Here is an 11,223-nt window from a genome sequence, read left to right as displayed (position 1 = left end):
AGACCGCAATGTCCCATAACTCAGGCCAACAAGACACGCCCAGCATCTCCTGCAGACAGTCCACGTCTTCATTGCTTCATTGCGCAGAAGTAAATCATTATTACACTACTGCAGTGTGTTTCTCTTGTTATGGATAAATACTTGGTTAACCTCCTAGGACCTGGCGTCCACATATGTGGACATCACATTTTGGGTTATTTAGACCAAAATACTCAATTTTGCTCTACAAGGGCCTGATATCCTCTTACGAGGCAGCACAGTGGTTAGCACTGTTGGCGCACAGCAAGAAGGTCCTGAGTTCAATTCCACCACCAGGCCAGGGTCAGGACCCAATCAGCCCAAATATCAAAGAGAAATTAAAGATGCATGCCATGGAAGAGTTCGGGTCTTAGGAGGTTAAAGTTCATGATTTCCTATCATTTTTCACCACTTCTTTTCACAGAGAGACATTTTGAGCCATATAAGGTAAAAATGTACAATCTGAGTGGATCTCTAAAAGTTGATTCTGTTCATGAACAGAATCAACTTCTGGAGATTTACTTACCTGGATGACTGAGCATGCATCAAGATGAAATCTGAGTGGATGATGACATTTTTATTTTCCAGACTTTTAAAGAATACATCACAAACAGCAGCTGAGATATCAGTGGGCTCACACTATGCATGTCACAGGCCATGTGCATAAGATTTCAGAAAAGAAGATATGAGTGTGGGAGCTGAAGCGGCTCCATCAGAGAGTCTGAGCGGGCGTGTCCTCCTCATTATACACCCAGCTTCCTCAATCTGCTGATTACAGCTGGCCGGCTGTCTGACAAAACTAACAATTAGCCTCAGATTTACACCCACCAAGCCAGGTGAGACTGCAGGCTTCATAAACAACTACATCCACTTAGCTGCTGAGTAGGCACGGGGAAAGGCAAGCAGGGTTACCCCGCTGACCTGCAACACATAAACATCCATCTCCTCGCCTGCTGGGTAAGGAGAGTCTTATACGCTGCTTCGAGCCCAGGCCTGCAGCTCAGCCGAGCACGGAGTCAGAGCGACGGTCCTGCATACACAGAGCCGTCAGTAATGACAGCACTCTGCTCTCTTCAATTACAATGCATGAATCATCACTTCCTTCAGCCTCAAGCTCTCTCATTAAAACTTTCTACATGTCTAAACACCCAGCCAGGCTTTATATACACAACACCAGGACTATGACATAACAGTGTCAGGCATCTTTATAAACCGGGGCTGAAGCAGGAATCTAGCTTTAATTTATCATTCACCTGGATAACTCTCAGCAATATTTATAAGCATGCATTACTCCAATATTAGGATTCCACAGATCAGGTGTTGGTGACCACATGCTGATTAATCATGTTCGGTTCTACACCGTTCTGTGTTTACTTCACCCAACAGCAGGGTGGCAGCAGTCTGGAGGTTGTTCCCACGTGCTGCACCAGCAGCTTTTCTTTGGTTTTTGGAAGTAAAGGAAGTTTTTTGTTTGTTTTTTTTACTTCCTTAATAAAAACCAAGGGGATAAATTCCTTTATTCAGGAACACTGTACATGTTAGAACCTGTTACTAACAAAGTGATAATAAAGTAACGTGATATTTAATCCCAGTATATTATTACCTATGTTGTCAATACAAAAGTGAGAGTAAGAAACAGTTTGAGCTCAATCTACTGACCCTGAAGGAAAAGTCAAGTGCGACATGATTTTTTAAATCTTGATACAGTATTTTCTATATGTTGATGACACACACCACACTAGTCAGTTTTCATAAATCATAGCACAGCACTGTTCTATGTCAGCCAAGTTGATCTTCAACAGGTTCTTCTCCGTATATCACGGTGAACACACCGTCTTTGCTCTGCTCACCCAGACTCAACACTGGGAGAAAAACTGAGCAGGAAACCTGATTTGTGACAAGGTGTTTAAAACTTTCTCTTTTGTTGTTCTGCTGTCTGATGCAGCAGAATCACTGCCTGCCAGGAAAGCGTCCATCGGCCTGCTGAGGTGTTGGTATGTGCTTTCCCTGGGGCTCAGGCCTTACTAGACTGTTGGAGAAGCCTGATGGAGGGCGAGGCTGTGATTCACAGGATAAACTCTGAGCAACAGCTGAGAGGTTAAAGGAGACGCAGATCTGAGAGCAGTTGTTGTAAAACAGATGTGTCATGCTCCAAGTCTGCGAAACAGGTGGGGTTTCCATTACAGCCCAACTTCCACCTCAGAGACTAAAGCTGCAGAGATAAATGCTGAGGGCTGCTTGTTTTCTTTTAATCATCAGCTGACAGCAGCTGAAGGAGGATTTTTTTTTCCCTTTTTAAACCAAATGCATATCGCGTGAGGTCACTGAAGCCTCCGTGACAGGATAAATCAACAGCAGGACACTTGAAAAGATACGAGGACGAATGACTGTTCTGGAGGTCACTTAAGAAGGAGAGGACAAACGGCTGCTGTGCGCCAAACACAAACACAGTGAACAGGAGCATGTGATTCTTCTTCCTCAGATACAAAGAGATAAAACAGGCAGAGACACTGAAGGATATAAAAAGACTGGAAGACAGTAAATGTTAAAAATGCCAAAGACATGGAATCAGATCCAAACTACATTTGGCAGTGGGTGGGAATCTGACTCTAATCACACTCTTACCTGTGAAATCATTCACCTTGTCCCCACCCCCCAAACACACCTGTACATTTCATAGCATGCAGATGTTTGAGCATGAACTTGACTGAGCTGAAAGTGTCAATTATCTGAGACTACAGTGAGGCAATTCAGTATCAATCTCATAGTATTAATAACCTTAATTTGATGCATGAATGAGGATATGAGCCAAAAATGAGTAAAAACAAAATGAGCCATCATCAGTAACCTTGAGCATTGGTGATCCCCAACATCAACAAACACATGCAGCCCTACTCCACGAACAGCTAGCATCTGTGGCTAATAATGAAACGATTTCATGAATGTGGGAGCAATCCAGCAAACAAACAAACAAACGTGTCCGGCAGCTTTTGCAATCAGAATTATGACCTAAATGCACTGTGATGCCAAACAAGATCAGCTCTGTAAATTCTCTATAGGCTCCCCTTGTTCAGGGTTTATCTGTACATTTCTTCATTTCCATTTGTGCCATTTCAGTTATTACATGGTTATAGTTATACGTGGTATCCAGTAGGGGTGCAACGATATTCGTATCGATATTGAACCGTTCGATACAGTGCTTTCGGTTCGGTACGCATATGTATCGAACAATACAACATTTGTAATTTATTTTATCAACTTTCCTTCTGACGATGCTGTCTGTGTTGAGCGCTCAGTGAATCTGCGTTCGACTACTCCGCCTAGGGTTGACAGTGCAGCCTAGGCGGAGTAGTCGAACGCAGATTCACTGAGCGCTCAACACAGACAGCATCGTCAGAAGGAAGAGCGCAGGGCAAGCTAGCGAGACAGAAGTTAAGCTCTCCTTACAACATGGACCTCCCCCACCCTCATTCAGATCTGGCGTTTGGAATTATTTTGGTTTTCATGTGACGTATGACCCTGAAGGTAAGCGAGTCATGGACTAAAGTAAAACAGTATGTTGGATGTGCCATGCAATGCTCAATTACATGGGTGGGAACTAGTGTGTTAGCGCAGTTAGCTCGTTAACGTGTTGGCCGTCTAGCCCCATGCACGGGGCGATCGGCGGTAGCTCGTTAATGGAGATTTGCCGTGTTGTGGCGTTAAGGTCATTTCAACGAGATTAACCTGAAAGCACTAGTGGGAACACAACGAATATGACTGCACGTTTACGCCGACATCATCCTAGTGCAAAGACAAGTGGAAGCAGAAAAAAACAAGCAAGCATGCTACTAACTTTAGCCGAGTCATTTAGACAGCTGTTTAATATGCTGCTGAGAATATAGCCCAGAAGAAGCGGATAGTATAGCTTTTATTTTGGAAAGAGCCATTTCTCTGTAATAAACTCTCTTTTCCAAAGATGAGTGATTCCTCAATCAGATACAGGGCTCGCAATATCGCTAGCCCAAGTCCCGGGGCTAGCGATTTTTTCAGTCGGGCTACCAAAATCTATCTCTGCCCTGCCCGTCGGGCTATTGTAGGAAGGGAAAATATATGTCAATGCTTTTGCATTCTTTCGGAAATGTAGCTGGGTAATTATGTCATTGGCATCGGTGAGCCACTGTCAATATGTGACATATTGAAATCGCGTTTGAATTTGCGCTTGTTTTTTTGCTTTCACTTTGCAATGTGCGAACTGTGTATAGAGAGCGACAGCACTGATCTGTGAGTGATGATAATTTGCGCACCAATTCCTCTGACATCGTCTTATTAATCGTTAGCTTACTATGCAAACATGACAAGTGAAATCTCCCGCAGCTTAAACATGTGAGAGGTTGATCGCAGAGAATCGCTGAACTTATGTGAGTGCGCGTGTAAAAGCAGCAGGATATATATTTGACTACGATGACCTGGATGACTGAGAACCTTCACAGACAGATATATATTTTAGTTCTGCTGAGCCAAATAAGACAGGTCAGGGTGAAGAAGTGACAGCCAAAGAAAAGCTTACCACAAAACGGAAAAGTTATGACAAATCAGACTATAAGGCAAAAAGAAAGTGCAGCTTTATGGTTTCATGGACAAAAGAATTTCTGTGGCTGCAATATGACGAGCTAAATAACCAGGGCTGCACATAAGTGGTCCGCAGGTGCGCATTTGCTGTCAAAATAAAAAACACGCACAAGGGTTAGGGTTAAATTTAAAAACTGTAATTTTGAGTTAAAATATATATTTATAATTTTAATAAATGACAAATTAAAAAGGCATGAACATTTTTTTTGTATCGAAAAAATATCGAACCGTGACACCAAAGTATCGAACCGACCGAACCGTGAATTTTGTGTATCGTTGCACCCCTAGTATCCAGTATAACAATGGCTATGGCAGGACAGTCTGAATCTGAGGTATACACTACAGAAAGAAAGAAAATGAGGCCGGCCAGCAGGGTAATGCTGTAAACACTTTCCTGATGAGTTTATAGTCTCGGTCGCCGGTTTACAGTCTTACTGAATCCAACTGGATGTTTGTTTTGTACATTCTGGCCTCTGCTAGTGCTCAGAGGACAATAAAGGATGATTGGGGATGATTTACTGTGAGACTGACAGTCCCTCAATTTCTCTGTCAGATCACTCGTCTTTGATTACATAACATAAAGATGGCAGAGGAGGCCAAGTTTTCACTCCTGGACAACACAAAGCGATACGTGATGTCGCTGTAACTATGTCCATCTTTAATTTAATGTCTCTGATGTGAGCGTGACAGTTTTGTAAATGTTAGAGCAATAATCACAGTGAAATGCTACAGATGTACACAGATGCTGAACAACAGAAGAATCCAGACTGAGAGACAGTGACTCTTAAGGTTCCCCCTGTGATGAGTCCAAATGTCTGCAAGTGTCTGTCAGCTGTTTAGACTCTGAAGGCTTCTCCTGGTTTGTGGGTCACATTCAAAAACATTTATCTGGCTCTGAATTCAGCCCAGAATTAAACTAAAGAAACCTTTCATTATAATATAAACAGAATGCCCATCCTTCACCTTTCTGTTTGAAATACTCCAAAATATTGACAAAGAGGCACATCGACGTTTGTCACATGGATTTCTTTCTTTTCCAACTACCAACTATAGTGGAACTGAAATGTGCAGCACTTAACAACAATAAAAAGAAAAAGAAAATCGTACTTTCTGATAGAGACGAAGGTGAGCAGCAACTCTTCAGAGGCAGGAAAACATTACAGTTGGTGGATAATGAAAACAGTTTTATTAATCCTTAATCACAGATATAAGGTCTTTAAACTGCTGTACACTCACAGGGCTTTCCTGCTTGGAACGGGTGTTTGATGGTGTCAACAGTCTCCCTGTTATTTGTGGCTAGTAATAAAGAGATTGCACATAAAGCCCACATATACAAAACACTTAGCTGTGATCCATCTTTGGCAATTATTGTAAATATTACAAGAATCACTTTCGGTGTCACACAGAATGCAAGGGGTTAGAATGAAACGGTGAAATCTGACCGATTTACAACTTAAAGCACTCATAAATATTGTGTTTTACATCTGATTGCCTCAAGGCCTTAATACATCCTCCACACGATGCACTTGAACATATAAAAATGATGAGCACCTCCTTCATTGACTTTGGAGTGTTTTATCAACCTTTTTACATCTGTGGTGTTCCTGGTCATAAGTTACCGCCATAGGAAATGAATGGGAATCCACTCAACAACCACAGCCCCCCCTCCAGCCACCCCCCACCGGCCCCTGACCGGCCCACTGAAGGACCAAATGAAAGACCCACTTTACGACCTACTGAACAACCCACTAAGCAACCCATTGATCCACCCACTGAACTGAATTAAGTGGTGAAAAATGTTTGTTGTGCTAATTTAAGACCTGTTAAAACAGAATGGTCAATTTTGACCGGAAGACTAAAGTAAGGGGGTGGGGTGCACAGAATTGGAGGGTTAAATATTAAAAAGCTGAAGAACATCATTATTAGTTGACTACTGATAAAAAAAATGCTAGTTTTCATCTTTGCTGTCTCTAGTAAACTTTTTTCTCATAAATTTATGACCTATAAATCCCCCCCAAAAAAAATCGCACATAAACAAACTGAAAAAAGCAGACCTACGCTTGAGACAGGTTAAATCCTACCATTAAAACCACCTGTACCATCTGCACTCATTTTGGACCTTAGACAGTACAAAAGTTGGACTCAAAACATAAACAATGCAGCTAAGCTGTCCAAGTTACAGCTGATCTGCAGTTTTATGTGACATTATGAATATTTTTGGTATATTATTTGTATCTACCAGGTATCACAATTAACAGCCAAAGCAACTGTTCCTTAACCACCCAACTAGGGCTGCTCAATTAATCGAATTTTAATCACGATTACGATCTGGGCTTTCAACGATCATTAAAAATGACTGAGCCGATTATTAGCCCCTCCCTCATTTATCCGCGACACCTTAAAGGCCGGTCCGTGAAAATATTGTCGGGCATAAACCGGTCCGTGGCGCAAAAAAGGGTGGAGACCGCTGATTAAGAGGACCCGAGGGAAGCTCGGAAAGCTAAGCAGAAGTTATTTGGAGAGTGACTGCCTTGGTTGAAAAGAGAGTTTAAAAAAAAAAAAAAAAAAAAACTTCAGTGGTGTTGCACACTATTTTATATTATTTTTTTAAAGTCATTGTTAACCCTTTAAAGCCGGTCAGAGCAGCACGCTCCGTTTTGCGTAACTATTTTTAAATCCCTGTAGAACCTGAACCGTGTAAGCTAGCGCAATAATTTGTTTTGCATATGAAACCGGAGGAGTTGTACTTACATCTTATGCCATCAGCTTGTCCTCGGTCACGGTTTCCTTCCACATATAGCTTTGCAAAAATTGCATAAAAAGCGCTTGCAGGAACAAAAACATAATATTCCAGAAACACGCTTTGCCGATCCGATCAGCTGTTCGTAACACTTCCCACAGTAAAATGATGCACATGCTGTTTTCTTTGCAAATTTGCATCATAGGATTGTTTTTTGTTTTTCCTGCAGTATATAAAAATTGCTGTATCTCCAAAATAAAACTATGAAGACACTCAAAATAAATTTCCTGTTGTTGTAAACTATTTTTTGCAACTTTATTGTATTTAAAGTTTTGAGGGATAAACCTCTTAAATTTCTCCAAGTAGAAATATATGTAAACAAAACAAAAGCGATTTTCAATTTTTTTTGTAGTTTATTGCACTTTTTTGCTAATTTATGTAATTACTATGGACTTAATGCAGACATATTATTAAAATATGGGCTATAACAGTTGTATTGATGTATAGCAACTTGAAATGCTCCCACAAATGGCACTACAGCATGTAAAAAAATAATAATAATAATATAAGCTCTGGTGGACTTGGTTCCATAGTAGGTCTTAAAGGGTTAAATAAATATCGTCAAATAATCGTGATCTCAATTTCAGTGAAAATAATCGTGATTATCATTATCATTTTTGCCATAATCGAGCAGCCCTACACCCAACTTCCCAAAGTTCAACGTGCTCCTCCTAACTGTAGGGAGTAATTACAGCCAGTCGTCCACCCACTAAACACTGTTCCTACAGTATGTTTAAGGCGCAGGGCGTGCTGCTGCAGAGCTCACAGTTACACAACATGCAGCTCGAGGCTAAACTCTGGAAAGACATAATGAAAATCAGACAGGTTTACTGAAGGAGCTGAAAGTTACATCTGCAGGCCATCATAGAGCACAGAAAACTACAACTGAATACCGTCACACACAATCATCAGGCCCTGAAGGCAAAACTGTTACTTCCAAACACACCGCTAATGACTGTTATCCAACTTTAACCTGACATGGTATAAGATAGTGACACACACTGTCAATCCTGAGATCAAATCCAGAAGTTAGTGAAGAGACTTGATTATAAAAGGACTTAAAGTTTAAGCATTCAATAAAATAAAATGTCAGGAGTTTGTTTTTGTCTTTTATGAGAGAGACTAAATCCCTGCATGGCTTCCAAAAGTCCATTTACTGCTACAAGTATCAATGACAAAAGTTGTATAATTACCTATATTATTCATAACTAAATTTATTTTTTAAAATTAAAACAAAACAAAACATAAATTCAGACTTGTGAAAGCTTTATTCCATTTCTTAAAACTAAAGAGAGAGAGGCGCACGAGGCTAATTTCAGCTTAAAGGAAGCTAGCAAGAGTTAGCCAAACCGCCAAATACGTTAAACAACCGTTTGAATTACGAACTTCCGGTCAGGACTCTATCAGGCAGAAAACACAAAAATCTTCACCTCACGGCCACTGAGGAGCTGTCTCCATATTTAAGGACATACCCATCCTCCATTTAGGCTAACAAATTAGCTAACAGGTGTGGCTAATGTCAGGGAGTCAGGTTCAGCTTGAAACCGACCCTGGTGCGCGGTATCCGGTTGTGTGTGTGTGTCCACACTCACCACTGTTTGGAGTTCTTCCTTCAGCCAGGATTCAGGAACACTTGTCCTGCTTCAGCGCTTCATCACAAATCATCCTTCCAAATATATCCACAGGAGACCTACTTTCACCCCTTCACCTGCATGGCGTCTGCACTGTGCGTGCTCGCTCCACAGCGCCCTCTGCAGTCACGCAGCGTGCTGTGCTGAGCTGCATGTTTCAAGTAAAGGAAGAGCCAGGGTACAAACAGCTAAATTCAAATACCATGCACACCGTGCTTACTCATGCTACTCTCCATGAACTGTAGGAGGTATGACACAAAGTGGTTAGCGTACAGTACCACAGACACTGGTTGTATTTATTTTTTATTTGTAGTTTTCTATAAGGGTGTAAGAGGTCAGACTGAATTGGTCTGTTCAGGTCCTCAGGCTATATTTTGTATCTATTTCATGTCAAACAAGCAACAGCAGAAACTTTTCATTTATCAGTTTCATGAACTCGCTCATTGTTAAAGGGGAAAGAGCAACGATTCATTTGGTAAGGCATTACTGTTCATAGACAAGGTGAAGGAGCAGTGCTGATCAGTTCACCTGATATGTCTGAGAAAACACTCATTAATCTCTACCAAAGACAGATTTTCACTTTAAATTGGATGAAACAAGAGGTCATATGTCATATCAAGCTCATGTTAAAATAATAAAGAAAGCCTGCTTTACATGATGAGACTTTTCTGCTTATTTAAAGTAGGGAATAGTTTTGATGGATATAAAAAGTAAGACTGTGTTGAAAAACACAACAATTCTGTTTAAGGCACTGCTTATTTAAATAGTTTTGTGAATTTTGTGAAATCGGCTGATATTTTCTGTTTGACTTTGTAAAAAGTTTGAATTCATTTTTATGTTCGTTCAACTCAAATTCAAATTTGAACTTTTCCTTTTTAGGCTGCAAGACTGAATAAAAACAAGCTGTTCTAACTTTAAATTTCACACTTTTTAATTTCATCTGTTTGTAGTTTTTGCTGCACGTTAAATGACGTCTGCAGAGGTGAACTACAAAGCGAGCTGCATTCAGAGATAATCTGATTATCAGTCTCCTCGTCAAGACCTTGTTTGTGTACATACCAGCAGATCTGGCAGCAAATCAGGAACAACAAAAGTAAAGAGAAATATTTGTACAGTTTCAGCACGGCCAGATGAATGCATGTCGGTTCTTGTTTCAACATGATGCATACAGTACGTGCTGTAAGGCTTTGTTCAGAAGCACTGATACCATACAGCTCAACGGGTTTACATTTACACACAGCCCCTGGCTTGTTACAGCTATAACAAGCCAGGTATTTAACTTGGTAAATACCTGGCTCTGGTATTTAACTCTGACGCTTTTAAATGTTGAAAATACTCCTGAACCTTCTGAAATTAACTAAAGTTGTCGGCCCAATCTGAAGAAACAAAAACTATGAGTTTAACTGCCAAAAATATCTACTGTGTATTGTCCTGAAGAGATACCGACAGAAGCTAAAGAAGGGCTGAACTGTACTATGAGTGTAATACGGGTTTGTACCACAAGATGGTGCTGTGAGTGAACACAGCTTTATTTTAAATGGAAGGTCAGGAGAAGGGTTAAATTGAGCTGAATCAATAATTAAATCTGATTGGAAGTTTCATACAAAGTACGAATGAGTTCATTTTCATGTGCTGCAGTCTAGCACACACTCTGTCTGCCAGCTTAGGGTATGTAGCTGTATTTTCCAGAGAGGGGATGTTTGCCTTCTTTGCATCCATCATAGTAAAAGTCCTGCAAATGAAAAATCCTTCACAAGACCAGAGGTATTCTAAACCTACCGAGCGACATTAATGATGAAAATGTCAGAAGTGAAAAACTTCCCAGAGTATCGAATGTTTTACTGCTGTAACTGAAACCAGCAGAAAGAACATAAAGCACTGAAACTCTGGGGTGGAGCCGACTTTTAGTCCAGTACTGCACCGTTTGAGAACACTTCAAATTATGTTTACTTTACTAACATTTATTTTAGTGATGTCTGATATTCTGAAGGAGAACTGTAAAATAAATGTCAAGTAAAAATATAACATTTCGTCTTAAATGAGATGGAGCAGAAGGATAAAGTAGCATAAATTACTGTGTATTATAGTATTTCTGTGCACTGCTAAGGTACATTACAGTGTACAGGTGTAGTTTAAAAACATCTGTCCACTGATTGGTGGTTG

This window comes from Copadichromis virginalis, linkage group LG1 (assembly GCF_057382275.1).
Source record: "Copadichromis virginalis isolate Kocher_CV1m ecotype Utaka linkage group LG1, C_Virginalis_male_GT1.1, whole genome shotgun sequence".
NCBI lineage: Eukaryota > Metazoa > Chordata > Actinopteri > Cichliformes > Cichlidae > Copadichromis > Copadichromis virginalis.
Note: the sequence above shows the minus strand (reverse complement) of the source record.